The sequence below is a fragment of the Lonchura striata genome, chromosome 7 (genome assembly GCF_050655825.1).
Source record: "Lonchura striata isolate lonStrDom1 chromosome 7, ASM5065582v1, whole genome shotgun sequence".
NCBI lineage: Eukaryota > Metazoa > Chordata > Aves > Passeriformes > Estrildidae > Lonchura > Lonchura striata.
The window spans coordinates 35,014,762-35,036,611 of NC_140709.1; the positions used below are offsets into that span (position 1 = coordinate 35,014,762).

Here is a 21,850-nt window from a genome sequence, read left to right on the forward strand (position 1 = left end):
GATGCTGTTCTAAGTGTGATGACCTGACTGCAAACAGCAACTCCTTTCACACTTCCCCAGTGCCCTCAGAAGCCTTCAGACACAAGGCAATTTGGATTTCATTCACGATTCCTTGGTACTACAACAGTCAACACCTCAGCACCCTTTTCCCATATTTTGTCTCCTACGCAGGAAAAGATTAGTTATAAGTTTCATCAAAAATATCCCAATTTTATCAATGGTATCATTCCTTAGGGCATTGCCAGCACAGAATCCCAAGGGATGTAAAATTAAATGCCTGGTGTCCTTAAATCTTGTAAAGTATTTTTGAGGGGTTTTGGTTACTGAAAGCTTCAGTGACATCAGGCTGTTCAGAGTTACCCTTCGTGGGTGTTTTCATCATTCTGACCTCCTATTCTAAAACACAACTGCTAATTTCTCCACGTTAGAAAAAGGATATTTTAATAAACCTGACAGCTCTACCTCATATCATTATAAAGTAATGCTCCTTGCTAACTCCTGGCTGTAAAAAGTTGGACTTGACACTAAATTGTAGGTTCTAGAAACAAAAAAGATATCATGGCTAGACTTACAGCAGTTAGCACAGAAATTTCCAGGTAAAACACACCATGGTCAGAGGCTCTCAAAAAGAGCACACTGAACTTCAGAGCCCTGAAGTTACAGGCTAATTTCAGTACTTGGTGTATCTTAAATAAAGACTCCACATGAGCCTTTTTAGGATTGTGGCCCTCATTTGTTTCTAACTGAAGAAATGAAAGCTATCATTATATACCTCTGGAAAAGGCTTATTCTCAAATAGATCCTATTTACAGGTCAAAATTCTACCCTGTTTTGTTTACATGCAACTTCCATAAAAAAAATTAAGTACCATCCACTGAAGATCATGGGATTATGCAAGTGCCCAAAGGCTCTTGAGCATGTTCAGCCTGGAGGTTCCTCTGAGCAGCATCTGCTGCTCCCTTGCTCTCCTGGGTGCTGGGACACAGCCGTGGTGCCAGGGAGGCTTGATAGCCAAAACCTGTGCACTGCTGGCCCTCCCTGCCTGTACACAGCTCATTTTGAGCCAGCCCAGAAGCCTCATTCATGTCTCTGACCACACTGCAGATGTACTCTGAGAGGAGCAGAACAACCCCAAAAGCTTTTGAAAAACTAGCCCTTGAAGTCTAATTTCAAAGTCAAACTTTGTGCTTATCACAGACCTGATAAATTACCAGTTACAGAAAAATGTGTTTCTACAGAAATAAGGAATGTGCTGCACTTCAGTTTGTTTAAGAGTTAAGGCTTTCAAGATGACTGGCATTTTTCCTGTCTCCTTGAAAGCACTGTCTCAGATATCCCATGGTGGGCCAACACAGGTGCAACCAAAATGTCAGATTGTACTCAAAATCACCTGTTGGGACAATAGAGTGCAGCATTTCTTGCTGAAAATAATTTTCAGTTTCTTTTGATTAAAAAGTACAGTTTTTGTTTGTTTTAATGCTCCTTACGAGGGAGCCAATCTGGCTGGCAGCCCCCTCCCTCTCCACGCTACAGCTGAATTTTGATTGCGTGGGGAAAATGGGACGGCTGTTAACCTCTGTATCATCGGGTCAGCATCACAACAACATGCTCCTCCAGCAATCCTACACCTCCTGTCACAGCATTCCTCTACCTCCGCTTGTTTTTCCAAGTTTAATTAAAATCCGCTGCAGTTTTTTTCCCATCTGCTCTGAGGGGTTGAGTGGCTCAGCCATGTTTTGCTTCTGGAAAGCAGCAGGAACAGAGGGGTTAATGCTCTGTATTCAGAACAAAAACCACAGAGCTGAGGCAGATCTGCACTCATCCAATCCATTCCCTGACAAAACTTGTTGCTAGTCCTGTCTGCACCATCCTAGATCTCCCAGGTTTCACTGGCTTCTAGCCAAAAGTGTCGTTTTACTCTCATAATGAAGGGGGCCAGAAGGATTTATCTTTCCCAACCTCTCCCTACATTATGTCCATCCCTGCAGAGCAATCTTCTTGTTTTTCCACATTTTCTTGCAGTCTGAAACCCTCCCAAGGGCATATCCCCAAGGATCTGCTGAGATGGAGGGCTTCTCAGCTTACAGCTTCTGCCTACAGTGCTGTATTTAGCCCATTAAAAATCCCAATAAGGTTACACATAAAAGCTCCTTCAAAGTTTTGGCCCTGACAATTTACTCCTCACCTTCTAAATCAAGTTATGCCTTATTTGAAAAATCTTCAGAAATTGTTTGGAGGAGTGAATGACCTATTCTAAGGCTTTAAAATTAGATCAAAAGTATGAAGTTGCTTCCTCCCAAGCCACTGTATTACTAAACAAGGAAACGGTCACACAATAAAATTTCCACAAGAAGAACAGTCTGTAAACTGAAGCTTTCACAGGTGAAGGAGGAGAGAGAGGAAAAAAAAAACAAAACTGATGCTGTAGTATTTATTAAAATCCTGCAAGCTAATTCAACAATATATAAATTACAGTTCCCACCTTTCAACTTGCATCAGGAGCTGCCTCCCCCAAAAACAACCACCCCTGCCAAAAACCCAAACCTTCATGGTTGAACATTCTCCCTAGGCACTAAGTCAGGCTAAGAGACTCAGGTTAAGGCGGGAGATGCCAGTTTTGCTTTGATCTACTCAAGTCATCTGCTCCTCTGCTGGAGTCTGGGGCTTAGAGACAACTACAAAGTCTGACCACTGGATCTCTCTTTCCCCTTTCCAGTCTCTTCTCTCTCTGTAACATGTCCTGAACTGAGTTAGTCACAATATTCCCACTGACTCATGAAAGCCCTCCCAAAGCAGGAAAAGCACACCTGAAAAGCAATCAAAAAAAAAAAAAAAAAAAAAAAAAAAAAAAAAAATCCAGCCCTGTATAATGATATGTTAGAAAGGTTTTTTGCCCTGGGCCTGGAAGACTAATCCAACAATAAATTGTTCTTCTGCTGGCCTGTGAAGAAAACTCAACAGTAAAAGATCTGCAGCTGGAACTTAACAAATAATCCCACTGACAAGGAACAAATACCTGCTCTTCTAACGTAGCTGCTGTGACTCCACTGGTTCAGTCACTACTGAAGTTGGCGTAGAAACCTTCCTTATTTTAGGTTAAGTGAACAAATACAAATTTGAAAGCAGGGAGATGGATCCTGAAGCCAGGAAGCACTATTTTTACACACTAATTGCTGATAAAACCACATTTAAGGAAAGAATGAACATCCATTGTTCCCCATTGCCATGGTCTACTGGAGGGAATCTCAACTAGATCAAGCCTGCCTTGAGTTTTACTGTGTGTTTTGATTCCAGCTTTGATAAGGTCACACCTTAGAAGAGCCATGCATAGTGTAACAGATGGGGATAAAGCTTTCAGCTACTCCCAGACTCCACTAATAGCATTTCTAAGAGAAGAAAAATCAAATTTTTTTATATTTATATAAATAGGTATGGGTTTTCAAGTTACTTTGGCTCCCACTTCATCCCACCAACCCACACAGGGATGATTCTGCTGCAGTGGAGGCTGCAACAGCTGAGAGTGCAGGGGCAAATACCCACTCAGGCAGGAGGAGCACCTACAGCTGCCTCTCCAAGGGCCAGACCACACCCAGCCTCCCGGCCAAGCCACAGTCCTCAGGGAAGCAACTGCAGCCCTGAGCTCTGTTACCCCCCAGACCCAACACTGACACTCCTCCTAGTTTGTGCCCAGACTTTTCTGGAATAAGGCAGCCATCCCCCACTGCTCTTCACACCTGGCACCAATTTCACACTCCAAATTCACCCCTGTGATGCCTCAGACTCTGCCTTCAGGCCCTTCTCGCTGCCAGCTTGGGATGCAATCCATATTGGGTGTCACTGGAAAGACAGCAGCAGTGTCAACTACAGGATATACTACAGAATTTAAAAAAAAAAAAAAGAGAAAACCGAATAGTGAGGTAATGGTGACCTAATTTCCTAGACTGGCTGTCTGCTAACCACAACTTTAAGGTTTCAGAGACTTTGGCTCACTATCAGCTAGCACTAAAAATGCTTTCTCTGCAAACCAGAAATAAGCCTATTACGTTGTTTTTAGATAATACCATCAAAAAAAAAAAAAAAAAAAGAAGGAATGCCACAAACTTGCATCTCATGAATAACAAACCCAAACCCTTTTTTATTCACATCAAACTTTTACAAGGAATATAACCTATTGTATAGAAAGGAGCTTAACTCTCATCTATCACAAGAATTACGCTGTCACAGAAATGACCCTCTACCAAAATTTCTACAACACAGACTTAATTTCCAGTGAATTATGTTAGAAAGGCCTTCAGTTTAATATCACTTTACATCTGGTAAAGAGATAAGAGGTAATATTATTAGCACTAATGCAGAAAATGAACTGTGGTGGGAAAGTTTTGGAAACTGCATGCCACAGGAATTAAATGCTAGCATAATGTGGACAGCAATGTGCTTAAGACTGCGGCAGCTGGACCGAGGCAGAAGAGGTCATGCTTAGCAAAGCCTCTGGAATTCCCAGGGATGGTACTGCAGCGACATGAAGGAATTTCGCGGGATGTTGTATACCCAGAGTGCTAAAAAGCAGAAGATTCTGCACCAGACAGCAACAGCTAAGGTGAAACGTTTTGGAAAAAGTTCTAAGGAGGAGCCTATACAGTAAATAGAGATAAGGGCTGGAGCCAAAGGGTGCCAAAGTGAAAATATTTCATGTTGGAATGAAATAACAAGATGACTCCAGGAGTCAGTTTAAACCTCTATTTAAAAATATATAGTTAGTTATTTACTTATAAAAGCTCTTCTTGCCTATTTATGTATTGAGCAAGACCAAAATGTGGTTGTGGTCCACTCTCTCCTCACCATGCTTCAGTGTATAACGTTTGCACATCATTTTACAGTTGCTAAAAAGCAAAGTAATGAAATTAAATTGAAAGAGGACTAGATCACTGAAGGAACAGAGCCATCATATGTCAAGTGATGTTTGATAGATGTGAGTTTGAAATAGCTTCATCAGTTTACAGCTATATGTGCCTACACTGTTCATGCTTGGGGTTTAGTGTGCACAAGTGCTCAAAACCACAGCTCAGCACACCAGACAGAGCAAAAAACCCAGATGAGGGTCACACTTAAAGATCTTTGCTCTGCAAACTACAACAATAGAAAAGCTGCAGAGAAGAGGACAAAAATATAGCAAAGTTTAAGATGGGGTTTAAGGAAACTGAGACAGAATTGCCCCCTCCAGGATTAGAGTCCTAACCACAGATCATGGCAGAAATGTGGCTGAGATATGCCAGTACCACACATGGGAACCAGTAAAAAAGCAAAGTATGGGGTTAATACATCTAGAAAGCATCATTCAACAACGCTCTTACGTGCACACTCAAGTCTGGTACCAGCCCAAGGGGCTTGCTAGTGTCTTCAGAGCCCTGGGGAACGAGGAGAGTGTTACACCAAGGTAAACAAGCACATAAATGTTCATATATTCAAAGAACAGCTTGTGTTGTAAGGGTCCTTAAAGACCATATGGCTCCAACCCCCTGCCATGGCAGGGACACTTTCCACTATCCCAGAGTGCTCCAAGCTCCACCCAGCCTGGCCTGGAAAACTTCCAGGTATGGGGCAGCCACAGCTTCTCTGGGCAACCTGTGCCAGAACATCACCACCCTCACAGGGAAAAATGTCTTCACAATATCGCATCTAACCTTGCCCCCTGTAGGTTTGAAGCCATTCCCCCTTGTCATGTCACTCCAGGCCCTAGTAAATAATCTCTCTCCATCTTCCTTGTCAGCTCACTTCTAGTACTGGAAGACTGCAAAAAGGTCTCCTTTAAAGCTTCCCTTTCTCAGGCTGAGCAATCCCCGTTCTCCCAGCCTTCCCTCACAGCAGAGCAGCTCCATCCCGCTGATCATCTCAGTGGCTTCCTCTGGGCTGGCTTCAACAGAGCCATGTTCTTCCTGTGCTGGGCCCCGAGGGCTGGAGGCAGCTCTGCAGGTGGGGTCTCACCTGAAGGGGCAGAGGGACAGATTCTCCCCCCACCTCTTCTGCCCACACTGCTTTTACTGTGTTTCCAAAATGAGATCTCAGCCATTTGCTAATAGTGATGAACTTGTATAAGTCCCAATTCACTTTCTCAAGGCCATATTATTACTATTCCAGAAACAGTCCAGTGAAAAACAATCAGGGAAATGCCAAATACCAAACCCTACGTATTATCAAGAACAACTGAAGGAGGCAGGTTGATTCCCAGCAGCAGAGACAATTTTGAGGAGACCTTTTTGAGTTTTTTTTAATCAGTAGAGGAGGGACAGACATTGTTCACACGCCAACTGTTTCACAGGGCTAAAAGGTCCAGAAATGAAGCAGCAGTGTAAAATGAACAGAAGTACACAGATTTGTTTCACTGCCTGGTTAACACAGGCAAATGTAACTTGGAGAAGAAAACTGAAGTTTTTAACTGAGCTTAGAGGAGACTTACTAAATGGCAGTCCTGGATGAGTCTGCCAAAGCTCCTGGATCTAGTGGTTTGTGTTGGACCAGTTGCTGCTGAAAAGCAACAGTCAGCAAAAATTCCACATCCAGGAGCTCAGAAAGAGTAAATGACAGTGAGCATAGGCCACCTGATACTCCTTTCAGAAAAGTGAGAAACAAAATTATTCCAAAGACTGCCTTCCTTTCCCTAAAATGTCCTCAATTTTGCTAGTTACACCACCATCAAGCAGACAAAACCATCAACTTTGCTCATTTGCATTGAGCTAAGAACCTCAAATGCTACAGATCACTGAGAGGGTTTAAGAAAAACAGGAAATTTACCATTCTTATCACACAGCATGTCCTATATCTAGCAAAATATTAGGGAAGCCCTTGGTCTCTCACAATATCCTGTATCTAAACAGCAATCATGAGCTCCTCTAATTTGTTACAGCTGCTTCCAAAGTGATTATTCCACAGAACTATCAAGAGAACAAAGGAAGACACTTCTCTGTTTCCTGGCTTTTAAATACATCTTTCCCGACTCAACTGTTCTATTTCCTCCAGTTTTACTGCAGAAAAATCCTGAAGCCACCAGGTCTTCCCAGTATTGCTAATGTGGTGTTTACAGGATGCTTCCTTACACTGAGGTCTGTTTGCACACAGGGATACCAGGTGCCATTTTTCAGACTGCCTCCAGGAAACAAATTCCTTGATAAGAAGAAAAAATATATGTGATGCTCAAAATTCCATTCCAAGGAAGCAGGTAAAAAGTCAGCAATTTTTTTCAGCCAGACTCTTCATTCCTCTTGCCAAGCAGCCCTTGCAGTGATAGTAAACCAGCAGCCAAAATAGGTGTAGTCATGGAAATTAATTTGGAAGGACTGATTCCCATTTGTCACACTATCCATAAGATAATGAATAATCACATCCCAAGAACCCATCTCAAGGTGAGCACGTACTAATCTGTGGCAAATCTTATGCCCTCAAAAACCCACCAAACCACCAAATTATATTCAGTGCATATATCCACGAACAAGTTCATGTTGTTCAGGTCTGACAGACAAGATATCTTGAGGTAAGGGTGGTTGGAATGGCCTCTCCTGAAGAGCACTATAGATAGATCTACAGAAATACATCTCCTAGAAAAGCCCAGCTTTTCTAGGCCATATATACCAAAAATTCTCTTGTAGTAGTTTCTTCCAGTATGTACCTCAGATGTGATCAAAGCTGAGAGCATTGGCAAATTCCTACTCATAGCAATTAAAGAATTCAGTAAGTTTTAAATGTGCATCCAGAAAACTGTTGACACTTAAAGGTATGTTTTCAAAGCAGTTCATGGGAGGTACATGCATAAATCCCATTATTTGATAGCAGGATTAGTGAACTGCACTTTTAAAATATATCCCAGACTATTTTGGCATTAGCAGGCAAATTTACAGATCTCAAAAACATTAAAACTTATTCTTTCTACTAACTACTGTCTGAAAATTCCAGGTAGCCAGCTCCAATTAATCCCTTGTCTCATCTTCTACCCGGGCAACACACCTTGTTTGTCTGACAGAATTCACAGTGAAGGAATGACCAAACTGAATTTTGATCATTGGAGTAAATTCATTCTTTCAATCGTATTGCAGAAGAATAGCATTTGTTTTCCTCTTATGATAAGCACATGGGAAAGGAAACAAAACCAAGTTTTATCATGGAGCTTTACATTAAATAAAAATGATTGCACATATTAAAAAAATCCAAAACCAGTAGCAAACTAGAATATCAGATGCTCTAAATCAGAAGCCCTTATTAGATCCATACTTATGGCACTTTATGCCAAATGAAAATTTGGCACCAGCTGAAGGGTTTTGATCTCTACAAGCATCTTCCATAAAAATCAAAGCAAACTTGCCAGCATACTTACACAAAACTTGCAGGAGGTTTTATGAAAAACAGTAAGTGGTTCAGCCAAAACTCTCATAGCCGTGAGAATTTCAGTTAGCCAAGGGAGAGTTAAATTTCCAGTGGTTCAGACATAAGTCTGAGCATTGATTGCTGCTGCTACTCATTCATCTGAAGTGCAGACAGTCTGAAGACTTTCATTTTTGTGCTGCCTTGTGGCAAAGCAAATGCAAAGAAGAACAAACTTTTAGTCCTCACTAACTCCAAGTTACCCCAACTCTGTAGTAAAATACAGAACAGCTCATCCAACTAAAGGGAGTTCATAACCATACCTTCACACATCCCAGGACTTCCTGTAGGCAACTGTTTCCTTGCTATAGGCCTAGCATAGGTCATGCCAAGGAAAATCTTGGTTTTCCTACTGAAGCTCATGCCAATCAACAGGGTAGCAAACTCAAGCTGGAGCTCCACAGAGTCACAAAAAGAACATGGAAAAGACATTTCTGCTGCTGCACAACCGCACTGTGATCCACACAAAGGGAGTGCTGGTGTACATGAACAGCCTTTGCAGGCCTTGGCTTGGACTTCAGAGTAGGGAGGGGCTGCCACAAGCCTTGGAGTGCAAATATGAGAAGATGAGGAAGGTGCTGCCTAGGGCTCAGATAGGCACATAATTGGTGACCCCTATAGAGGTAAAAGGTGCCTCGTTGCCCTACGTGACTCTCAGCCCTCCACTGTCAGGCCATCGTGCCATATGATCCCATTCAGAAATGTGTCAGACTGCTGCCCACATTCTGGCACAACCAAAAGGGTAACTGCTTCATTCCTAGTCTGCTGCTTCTTGTGACAATTTTGTACATTTAAATAACCTGCCACCCTGCCTGGTATTTACCCCTTCCTGTACTGCTCAATGGGTCTGATCCCATGCCCTTTCAAAAGGTTTACTTTACCAGGTGGACTGGACATGGCAGAACAGACCTTCATTTCCTGACAGAGATTTCCAGACTAGTCTGAAAAGGGAGCTTCTGAAACAGAAGATGTCTCATGGCTGAAGCGCAGACCTCTGCGTGGGCCAAGCTACCCTGCTGCTCAGGCTGGTGAAACAGCATCAATATTTCCCTTCTCCACTGGAAACACTTTACCTGCAAGATCACGTCATAACACGTGCCTTTTTCCTAACTTTATCGTGATGCTGCCTGAGAGACATCTCACATCCCCTAAACCCAGCCTATTCCTCCTCTGTCATTTCCAGCCATGCAGGTTACAGTGGAAATTCAGTCCCCAGCCTCCGACCCTGCATCACACACTCTCACGTTTCATCTCACTTTCAGTGTTCCAGCCCAAATGAGGCAACTCTTCCTGTACAATTTTCTGCTTTTTTTCACATTGATATTGTCATTCGATGTGAATTAGAAGAGTCATAAGTACCTCCCCATTTTTAATGGCAATTCCTTAATGAATATTTGAAACAAATCTGGTTTGGGACTGAAAGAGCTTGCCACCTCCTTGTAGTCCCATCTTTTATAGCCTTCCACAATCTTTCATTTAGACATTTTCTCATGCACTCTGAAAAAGCTGTATCAATTTCTATCTTAGTTAAGCTAATAACTTTCTCAAGAAAGCATAGCAGCTACAGCACCAAAGCAGATAGATTAGGTATACTCTAGCCCTTGTTTCCAAGATAAATATATTTTATAAAAGAGGAAGACATGCTGAGTCAATTCAGACTCAAGGCGATGTAATAGTATTTTAAAGTTGGAGTTTAATAAAGCAACCAGGAAACTTCAGTTTAAATACTGTAGCTAAATCTTGTATTTGGACTTCTCAGCTGCTTTCTAAACAAAAACTATTAGCCACAGAAACCAGTGATTTTGCAAATAAATGAAAGCTTTATAGTAGATTAGGCACTTTTTATTACCTCAGGGGATAGACTGTGCACTTATTTAAAAAGCTTAACATTCATTTATTCACACATTTGTTTTACATGTTAATACATTAAAGATAATTAACAGCTTCATTTTCTAAGTGATTTTTAAATTCATCACTCATGTCAGCCTTATCCTGAATGCAAAATGGAATTGGCCTCAACCTCTCAAACCAGTTTTTATGCACCAGCTTGCAGAGGAGAACAAATCTTTTTGCTTTTCCACCTACTAGCCGCCTTACCCACTTTGACTGAACTCTGAATAAACTGAAGAAAATATCCCCATACCAACAGAAAAAGCAACAGCTACAGTAATAAAACACTTTCAGCAATAAGCTCTGCTTTTAGGTGCTGATTTTGTGACATTCCCAATTTTAGTAGCTAGACACTCTAACATTTCAGCAGCAAATATTTAAGCAGCACTTTTGCTGTTATTTAAGTGATTTTTCTGTTACTGTTGATTTATGTTTTAAAATAGACCCTCTCAATTTCAAAGTTAAGCAGGTTTTAAAAAAGTTATTGAATCAAACCTGAAAATCCAATTGACATTTTAAAACTTCCTTTTTAAACTAACGGGTATTTATGTACTCTGGTATTCAGCTGGCTCAGCCTGCCTTCGGACAACTTTAGTTGCACAGCTTCCTGAAGGCATCTTAAGGCATTTTCCCCCTTATCCTCTCTCTTTTCTTTCCTCAATTCTCTGTACTATTGAGGTCACACTAATCCAGCTATAGTTGCTCACATGACTTTTGTTCTGAGCGATGCCAGTGGCTACTGTACCATCCCGGTGAGTGGTACTTATTAAATTACGCCTCTGTAGACATAGATTTATTTAAAAAAAATCCCCAGGCTTGTGCAAAATAAGTGTTAGCTAAGAGGAAGTACACAAGAGTTTAATGGACAGGGACGGGCATGTTTTGCTAACTAGCTAATCAGACTCAGAAAAGCATAAACCCATATAAAACTTCCTGGTAAAGCTTGTTGCTGTCATAACTAGCCAGGAGTCTCTCCACGCTGTGCTCCCCTCCGCAGCTGCTGCTCCGTGCACTCGGCGGGCTCCCGTTTGAGGCAGTATTAAAGGCAGTATTTAAGGCAGTGTTTAAGGCAGTGTTTAAGGCAGTGTTTAAGGCAGTGTTTAAGGCAGTGTTTAAGGCAGCGTGAGCCGCGCTCGGCTCCATCAGCCGGCCAGGTCAAACAGGTTCGCAGGGACACGCACCGGCTCCAGGCGCTATAGGATAATCCTGGAGTGCTGCCCGGCATTCCTGCTCCCGCTTTCATAACCACACAGAAATTACACCTGCCTCTAATGAAACCTTCATTGCTGTGTGTGGAATACTCTTGCGTGCTGAATGCCTATCTTCAGGTGCAAAATTAATTGCTCTGCAAGGCATTTTAAGGTGGGGGAAGAAAAGCTCAGCATAAATGCTGATCCAACAGCCTGTAAGGCCAGTGGACTAGAACAGGAAGGCCTCGGAGAGCAGTAGCTTTCAGCTACGGCCCCTGCTATCATTATGCAGCAGACTAATTAGGATATTATTTGTTACCATTTGGAGGAACAGCTTCTGAGTTTGGTTAGAGGTGAGCACTAATCAGCTGCTGAAATCTAAACTGATTATGTCTGAAGTGTCGACAGATGCAGAACTCCCTGAGTGAAGAATGAACATGTGTCAGCTTTTGAGACAAGCTAGGGAATACTTATTTAACAGAAAAAAAAGCACATTATTTAATACTGTGCAACAATCATGCACAAATAGAATGAATCATATGGAGAACAGTGGGATAGAACGTACCAGTCTAACACAAAAATAATTATGTCAACTGTCCTTTTTCTTCATTCTTTATTTCAACATAGCTGAACTCTTTTCCCACTGATGCTATTCTCTTAATTGAGTTGTCAAGGGTAAGAGGGGGACAAAAAAAGGCCAAACCTCCCAGACTTGTCAACAAAGCATCGTGGTTCACTGCTCTCTAGAATGTACATCAACACTGTTGTTTAAACAAGCATTATAAATGAGTCCTCCATTCCTCAAACACTTATCTCAAATCCTTCCCCTGATCCCAAAATTATCTGTACACATTTTCACATAGTAGCCTGCCTCTACCCAGTATTATCTGCACACAACAAAACAGCAATCTTTGCCCTAAGGAATTAAAAATGGAATTTCATAGTAATATTTCCATTCCCGCTCCAAGGCAGTTCGGAAATAGCAGAAAGATCGTAGTTTTAACCAGGACAGACATGTTGGCAGCCAGGGAGGACTGCCTAATTTGGAAGGCCCTAAAAATTTTTTAGATTTTGCCAGAGGGACACTCCATCCAGTTTTCAAAATGTCACAGGACTGAAAGGGAATAAAACCCAACGAGTTTCCTTTCATCTCCTCCCCAAGAGCAGCGGGGTCTCATTCAATGTATTTAGTAGAGTCAGGACTGAACAGTTCAACCTCTAAGAGGAATAAGCATCAACACTGCACTGAATACAAGTTATGCAAACACATTAGTATTTACAGAACAGAGGCTTCAAAGACAAGATTTGAGAAGTGAAAAGAACAGAGGGATACAGAATCAAAAGTGGCGCATTTCAGCATAATCACCTGCTCACACAATTACCAGATTCAAGACAAAGCAGTCGCAGTCATCACACTCATTGCATTAAATGACTTGCACACTTATCCCTGTCTGCACTTTGCTGGACCACATGGCTAAAAATGTGCAACAGTTCCAAATAATCTGTAATATGATGAATTATAAAGACACTGCAAAAGCATCTAAACTACATAAGGTGCTGAGCATATATATGGAAAGAGACAGCCCATATCCCAAAAAGCTTTAATCCTCCTGAAAATTAAAATCCAAACAAACGTGTGGGTTTGAAATGTCATTGTTTAGCACCAGCCAATGAGATATTCTAGTCTGAGTTTCTGAACCATCTGGTAAAGCATCACAACAGCTTTAAGCATCCAAGGATCTGTCAGGGGCTTTAGTTTAGAAATACTAATAATCTCATCATGTGCAGCTCCTGCTGAATGGAAGATATACCTACTCAATGATTTACTCCCCACTCCTTTACCCAACCACACAAGGGAGAATCAGCTTGAAGAAGACCTGTTAACATTTCTTCATCTGAATGCAGCACTGCTCAAATTATTTGAGAACTATTACCCAGAATTACAGTCCTTTAGCTTGCAAGTCACAGTGAGGACCTTTTGTGGGTCAAAAGGGAAGAACAATTTTCAGGAAAAGCATTAAGAAAGTATTTTGCTTTGAACTACTTATTTCTCCAGATTTCATGCTAGCGATTTCTTCCTTTCTTACCATTTACCTTGACTTTTACAGGTGACATTTGGGTCAAGGAAAAAAAATTAGGGAGGCAGCTTCATTATATACATTTAACAGCTTTACACAACCCACAAAGCAAGAAACATGGGTCTGGTGAAATGAACTTTTAGATAGAAGGCAGGCGTTACAGCAGGTGTGAGGCTTGGGTGCTGTCTCACCGCGTGACACTGACTGAGGCAACTCTTCCAATGTCCAACTGCACAAATTCCCAATCCACTCGGACGTGGTCTAGCGATCTCTGCCATCTCTAAAAGGCCTACAACATCCCAAGGGAGGCACTCCAAAGACACAGGTGGCTCTTGCTAAGAGAGAGGAAGCTCTTCTTCCACCTCCAGTCTCTGAAGGTTCAGCAAATGATACCTGTTCATCATCGAAGAGAATTTTGAAAGCTTGGCATAAAATACCTTTTGGAAATGCATCATAACCTGAGGGTGCTAATAAGGGGGTTTTGGAGTTTTCTCCTTTTAATTCCAATAGGATTTATGACACCTCTTACAAGTATGAAGTTTAACTATCAGTTTAAGTCCGTTTGTCCCAACATGTGGCTTGTGGCCAATGTCTCACACTCGGGCGACTTTGATAAAGTTAACAGAAATAGAAAAATGAGGTAACACAGATGCCTGAATACAGCACATGTGAAGTGCTGTTATTGCCCACAGGCTGAGAGCAGCTGCTGACTGTTTTTTAGACCAGCAGTTTGCCGTCACTAGAACATGGGATACTCCTGGGGGGGCACACACGCACAAAGAAAGAAATGAAAATATGTTATTAAATAGTCTTATATTCACTCAATGAGACCCATATGCAAGATGGCATTCAGTATGGAAATTTTAAAAAATATTGAAAATAAGCACCTTTTCAGAAGAAACCAGCCTTTGAAAATAGCCTCACTAAAAAGGCACTCTAAGCTCAACACACAGACTCTTCAGGGAAGTTGTTTAAAAATGCTTTGTACACAGCCAGTTAACTCTAACTTATTGATTGAGATGGCATCTCTTAATTGTTCGGTTTGTTTAATATTTCTCTTTGAAGAATTTTCTTTCCAAAAAGCCACTTACACCAATTTCTGTAACTTGCCACTCAATCAGTGGACACATAAGAGTTATATACATGGTGATGAGCTTTTAGCAGTTAAAGAAACCAACAGCAACAACAATAAGAAAAAAAGTGGTTTGTCTTTGAAAACCACACTGGAAAATAACCACTTACAGGTAATTCTAAATAGAGACTTGTGAAGTAGAGACAAATGCAACCAAGAGCTAATAAAGCCCTATCTGTTAAACTCGGCATCCTGTGAGCTGATACTGGGCTTTTAGCACTCACTGTTCTGCAAACCACTGGAAAAAAAAGGTAATGGGTAAAACAAGAAGATGTGATAAAGTCTTTTTATTTCACTGAAAAGCCACATGTCACTGGCACGAACTTTTAGCAAAGCATTGCAGAAAAAAACAGGTGTCAATCAGCTGCTGCCTCTGTATCACAAGTTGATGGAAAAGAGGAAAAAAAGGTTTTTTTCAAAATTAAGCATTAGTGATGTATAAAAGCATTAATTAGTGTGAAGACCAAAGAAGTGAAGCCAGGTACAAGGTACTGAAATAAGAGTCAAAACCCATGAAGTGTCAATACTTGCTAAACTCATATGCTACCAGCATCTGAGCAAGAGGGACAGTTTAGGTAAATGAAGAACTGTTCTTTATTGAAAGTACCCAGTATAGGGCTCATGGCCTTACAGAAAAAAAAAACCAACTCAAATTCACCAGACAAGAAGTCAATGCTGAATGAAAATCTGCTGAACACAATTGACAAGATCTTTCTTTTGCTGGTATCTGGGTCTTTTCCTGTTAGCATCCAACTTTGCACTTTCCAGTGTGAACCAGTAAAAGGCAAGTGTCCCCACAGTCAAGGTATGTGTGAAAGCTCTTTCCATACAGGATCACAGTGAGAGAATTTACCATGACAATAGCCTTGGATTCTTCTAGAGCAACTTACAGAGGTAAGAATCAGTGTTTGGCTTCTTGGTGTCCAGTTTTGTTCATCACCAGCTCACCCACACTCCCTGTCTGCAAACACTAAAACACATGTATGATTCTATCCATGTGGGTGTTCACAAATAAGCCAAGGCACACATGTACCAAATCACAGTCAAAACTCACACTTTATACCTGTTAGACCTCTGGACATAACCTGAGATTCTCAAATCTCAAAAGCAAAGGTGTGATAAATACTGTTTCTTCTCCCTCTCAAAGCTGAAGAGCTGGTGACCATCCATAAATTGGATAACAGCGTTCTCAGAGGAGGAAAAGACATATCTGAGTTACCCATACCAAGCCAATCATGCTTTTTGGGAGGCAGATGAGGAAGAGGGAATTTAGGCCTAAACAACTATGATGGGTTTAAAAAACAACTCTGTCATTAACAAATGCACCTTTCTTTTCAACTAACAGCAGAGCTGGCTAAAAATAATAGTAATTTAAATTGAAATGGAAAAATGAGATTTTTATTATAAATTATTTTTCAACCAGCTCTAATAAAAAGAAAGTAGAGGAATAATGGAAGTAAAAGACATGGAAATGCAATATTAGATATACTCTGTGTTTTGTGGCTCTTGCTACAGCAATAGCATCTCCCTGCTCCATCCACAATTTTCCTTGCACGATCAAAACCAAGATGACCCAGCACCTCACCCCATATAATTTATTCCTCCACAAAGAAACATAAATAATACTCCCACTCTTCCTCGCTCAGCTACTATTTATCAGTTATAATCACCCTCACTCCTAGATAAAGTATGTTTCCAGCTCTCTATATCAGGGGATAACTTATAGAAGCAATTCAAAAATGTGTTTGCCCAGCTAGGGAGAATTAAGAGCAAAAAGGGAAGTCCTGCAGGATGTGCTGGTCTGTGATAGCTAAACCTCTAAACTGTTACATGAAGAACCAAGTCTGAATAAGGAAAAGGAAATGTACACATACAACGACTTTGCACTTCTACAATACTTCCTCGCCACTGTTCTCTACAGAGGAACAAAGTATGAATCTTCATCATCCCCATCTAGCAGGGATAAAACCCTGGCAGAGGAGAGGGAGAATTTCCCTAAGATAAAAAGGGTACTTTTGGTGGGAAAGCAAGTTTGCACTAAAAAGCATTACTGGCTCTCAGGGTCCTGCTGATACCATTAGCCCTGTTTTTCCTGACAGAAGAGTCCCACCACAGAATTGCTTCTCCAACACAACAAAGGGCATTGAACTTGGAGTTCAGGGAAGCAGGAGGAAGGGGGTGGAGAAGGGGAAACCGGCAGAGTTTCAAATCTTTGGTGTGTATTTATAATGTTGTAGAGAAACTGCATTTCAGGATGGAATGATTATTGATTTCTTAATGGATTACTGCTGCACAAATTTACACTCCTCCCTAAAAACATCAATCTTAGGATAATAATTATAAACCTATCACAGTGTATAGAGCATTCTGACTGAGTAGAAACTTATCGCTATCTGCCGGGAAATGGTCAGTTTTCTAATTTCTCCCACTCCAACCACATTATAGCATGGCAAGGAGCTACTGAAAAATACATGCTATTATAAAACAAAGTTTGTAATAGCCACAGGACATACCTCCAGTCAACTTTCATTAAACAGACTCTTTTAAACTACTGCCCTTAAGACAGTGCCTGATCCATTAGGGAACAAGTTAATTAGCTATTAGAATCCTTTTATGTTATTTTTCTCATTGTAATGAAGCACCCAGCATTGAGTGAGACTCCTTAATGGGCAACATACATTCACAAACCCACACACCCTCACTTTTTCTGCTTACCAGCCTACAGTCAAATGTTTCTGTAGCTAAGTAATTTTTTAGCAAATGCATCCATAGAACAGCTTTGCTACAAGAAGCATCATGTTGCAAAAATGACGGAAATACCACCAAGACTCCCCATAACTTCAGGAAGTGTCAGACCAAATCACTGGAGACGGGGCACTATGGAAATTTAAAAATCATTCTGAGCCAAAAAGCTCAATACCCCAAAGTTTATGCAAGGTGCAGGAGTGTGAAAGATTCAAGTCTATCTCTGTTCAGTGGTTCCCACTCATACCACCACCACTGTTTAATAAAGGTATTATAGGAGGTTACAGTCCAAATGTGAGCTGTGAGATAAAGGCAACCTGTGAAAGGGCTGGTTGTGAACCCAGCATCTCTGAGCTGCTGGCCCCATCCCTCTGCAAGAGGCAACCACCCTTTGCACTGGGTTAGAGGCAGCAGAAAAGCCAACTGCCTGCCTTGTTGACCACACAGTTGATGACCCGTGTGAGGTATCAGTGCAGCTCAGTGCCTTTTCCTCTGCAGACACAGAAAAAGAGCTAGGAGCTCCCATCCCTGCTCAGACACCACCCTCTCACTGTGTGAGACCGTGCACTAAACTGGATCAGCAAATCGATCCAAGCTAAAAATACCTCTTTTTGTTATTTGGCTTTTCTTTTCCAGAAGAAAATGCTGGCATTGCCACAGAGAACAAGGAATGCTGAACTCTGCTTTGAATGCTTGTCTCAGGAATAGTCATCTCAGCTAGAAGGGCATCTGGGGCACCTGCCAGTTATAACACCTTTAAACAGTCCTAACTAATGACAGCCCACACAGCCGGTGCAATTAAAACGTGTGCAGGTTAAAACCCTGCACACAACAGATTTCCAAGCTCCTGCAGCACTGCTCAGCTGCAGATTGCTCCAGAGCAGAGCTGCAGTTACACCCTGCTCAACACCAATCCTGCTGTTCCCAGTGCTGGGCCTTGCTGTAAGCAGTGGTAATGGAACAGCTTGTACAAGCCAAGGGCTGGAATTTAAATGGAAAGCTGAGGTACAGCTTGCTTGTAATCTGGCTGTAGCTTTCCATGCCTAAAACTATTTCAAATACAAACACAGCCAGTTGATGTTCCCCCAGCCTGTGGTTGTCACTACCTACAGCTTGTCCCCATGATAGGGGTCTGATCCACAAGTGTGTGGAATTAGAGAATCTCCCACAGAGTACAGTGGGCTTTGGATAGGTCTTAAATTACTGATGAGAAAGCCTGACAGCTACAGAGCACATGGATCAGCACCTTAACTCTCACTTCTTTAAGAGGCTCCAATTTAGTTAGTGCAAAAACTTACCCCCTTTTCCATAACCTACAATTCCATCCTTCCTCCTCCATCCCAGGAACTACTCACAGCTGCTGTAGGACAAGAGCATCTCCAAAAACCCTCAACTTGAAAGGTGGTTACACAAAAAAAAGTAACAGCCAAGGGAAGCAGCGTTCTCCAAGGAACACAGGCCATATCAAATAGAAGCAAAGGACCCAAAATTCAACACTTGCCATGAGCTTCAATTAGCAACAAAGTGGGGTTTGGGAAAACAAGGGCCTCTTCAGAGCTGCTATAGGGCAAATATGAAATCCCAGAATTAAAAACAAAATCCCCACATGCACATTAATATTCAGAGGCAATTACCTTTCAGCTTAAAGTCAGCCAACATGCATCTTACTACTGCAGCTCTTAAAGCAATCTTGTTTACAACTGGAAATGGATTACATTATCTCAGCTCCACCTATCCACATAATGCAGAGCAAACTGTCAAACATAAAATTACAAAATGGTTATTGTAAGGTATCCCCTTCAGCATAGAAATTAATTTGACCTATTTTATTACTAAATTATTACTCCCACACAAATTTTCTATCATAGATATCTATCAGCACTGACATTTATATTCCAGTGAGGCACTCTCAGATGCCTATTTTCTTGTTCTCCATCTCAAAGGTGTATTGAACAGATTTGATGTAAACAGCCTGCCAAGCTAGTTAAAATCTTTAAACTTTACACATACAATTAGATTGTGGCAATAACCATTTGCTTAAAAAGAGAGAGAGAGAAAGGTAGCTACACAGTTTCAGATTCTGAAACAAAATGCTTCATGAATTAAAGAAATAATTAATCTAAATTTAAGAAGGACCTACAGATATTTTTACTACAGCTCTGGCAGGTTGTTCTGATTGTCACCAAGAGACATGATTTGACACAATGGCCCTGATTAAGAATGTGCTTAAGTCCTATTAAAGCCAATGGAAGTTAATCATCTGTTTAAGAGCTTTGCTAAATCAGGACCAGAACAGGAGACATTTCCAAAAAATCTGGGCCTAAACTGAACACACACTAATTAGCTGCACACACCAATTACATGATTATGGATGAAACACAGTTGTTTAGCATTTACAACAGCACACTTTGTGTGGAATCATTTAGAAATAAGGTCTAATTATCATTTCATAACAGGTCCCACAATGCATTATAACCCACATATAGCATATTAATTTTACTTAAAGGAATAGCTTGAAAAGGAAAAAGAAAAAAGCAGAAATCCTTCCAGTAATATTAGTCCAAATTCTCAAGTGGATCAAGAGCCGACCCTTTTGGAACTTCACTGTGCTCACAGGGTGGATGTCTGAACACTCTTGCTCGGCCCAGTTTCCTTATTGCTACATTTTGCTTAGAGAAAATATTCACTCTTGCATTTCAAAATGTAACATTTGTACTCCATGCTGCCTAATGACTTAAGCCCTGCACTCAGAAAACAAGCAAATTGGCATAGAACTACATACCCAGGATAACAAATGCCAGCAAATTATTCCTAAAAAATACTTGTGCATACAAACCAAAAGTTGTTATACGTTCATTTGTGAATGATCTCAATCATTTGAACTGTTTGACATTAGCCAGAACTGACAAGTATCACTTTTATGTCCCTTACACTGCCATTTATTAGTTTTTCTTAGCAGCAAGATTTTCAGATATGTGACAAAAAAAGTCTCCACTTTCATTAAATTAAGAAAAAACGGCCTTCCCAAAGCCAGAGACTGCTGAAAAGCCATGCTTCAGTACAAAACACAGCTCAGGAATGAGAAGACACATCGAGAGTTACATTTATTAAACAAACACACATTAAAAATAAAAAAAAAAAATCATGGTATGTAAGGCAATCTTGGGATTTAAAACTTGACTCATGATTGTGAAAGTTTGGAGCTGGCATGCCAACTTGGTGAGCCATCTGCTCACCAACAATTTATAAACGAGACTGCTGCCAAAGCCACCCGATTACTCAGTTCTAATATTAGTGATGTAACTAAAACATGCTTGAAGGGTTTTTCTCCCCATGGACCAGGAAGCACAAAAGAAAGAAACCTCACGGAGAAAAATGTTAAAAATAAAACAGGTAAAATATATTTATTCTATATTCCCTTAATGTCTGGTAAGTAGGAACATTAAAGATTAAGTCAATGCCTTAGTTCTGTAATTCCCTCTAAAGCAAGTCAGAAGGAAAAAAAAAATCAGTAGAGTGATTATAAATGACAGGACAAGGAGAATAGGAGAATAGGAGAATAGTTTGGGTTGGAGGAGACCTTAAAACCCATCCCATCCCAGCCCCTTCCATGGGCAGGGACACCTTCCTCTATCCCAGCTTGCTCCAAGCACTCTCCAACCTGCTTTGGACACTTCCAGGGATCAGGGTCAGTCACAGCTGCTCTGGGCACCCTGTGCCAGGACCTCACCACCCTCACAGTCAGGAATTTGTTTCTACTGTTCAATCTAACCCTGCTCTCTGGCACTGGGAAGCCATTCCCCATTGTTCTGTCACTTCAGACCCTTGTAAATAGTCTCTCTCCATTTTTCTTGCCACAATTAGGTCACCCCACATCCTTCTCTTCTCCCAGCTGAACAATCCAAATTCTCTCAGCCTCTCCTCATGGCAGAGTTGCTCCATCCCTCTGAACTACTTGGTGTTCTCCTGAATGATATATTCTGTACCCAATGGCCCTTTCTTTGTTAATGATTGAAATTGTAGTTGGCTAAATTCAAACACACTGTGCTCATCTCGTAATAGCATTTAATAAATTTTGAAAACAGAGAAAAAATAATCAAGAAATTGTGCATGTAAGCTAGTAGGTATGAATGCTGATTTTACTCATGAAGCCAATTTTACCATTAGAACTGGGCAATTTGGGACAAAAACATTATCCTATTTAAACAAATCCTTTCTTATTAAAATTCAACATTACAAATAGCAGTGAAAACATGCTGGAAGTTACTCTACAGTAAATAATACTTGGGGCAAAAGATACTGTAATAAAGCTGCATAGAAAATTACTCACTCAATCATTTTTAAAACATTGAGTCACAATTCAGTTTTGTTGGCCTGAAACTCCAGATCTATCTCCATGGCAAGTG

At 41.0% G+C, this 21,850-nt stretch overlaps 1 protein-coding gene across 14 annotated transcripts in view; it reads right to left on the reverse strand.

Moving 5' to 3' along the window:
- Positions 1–21,850, reverse strand: part of IKZF2 (IKAROS family zinc finger 2) — a 118,133-nt gene that overhangs the window by 79,648 nt on the left and 16,635 nt on the right. The window lies entirely within an intron of this gene.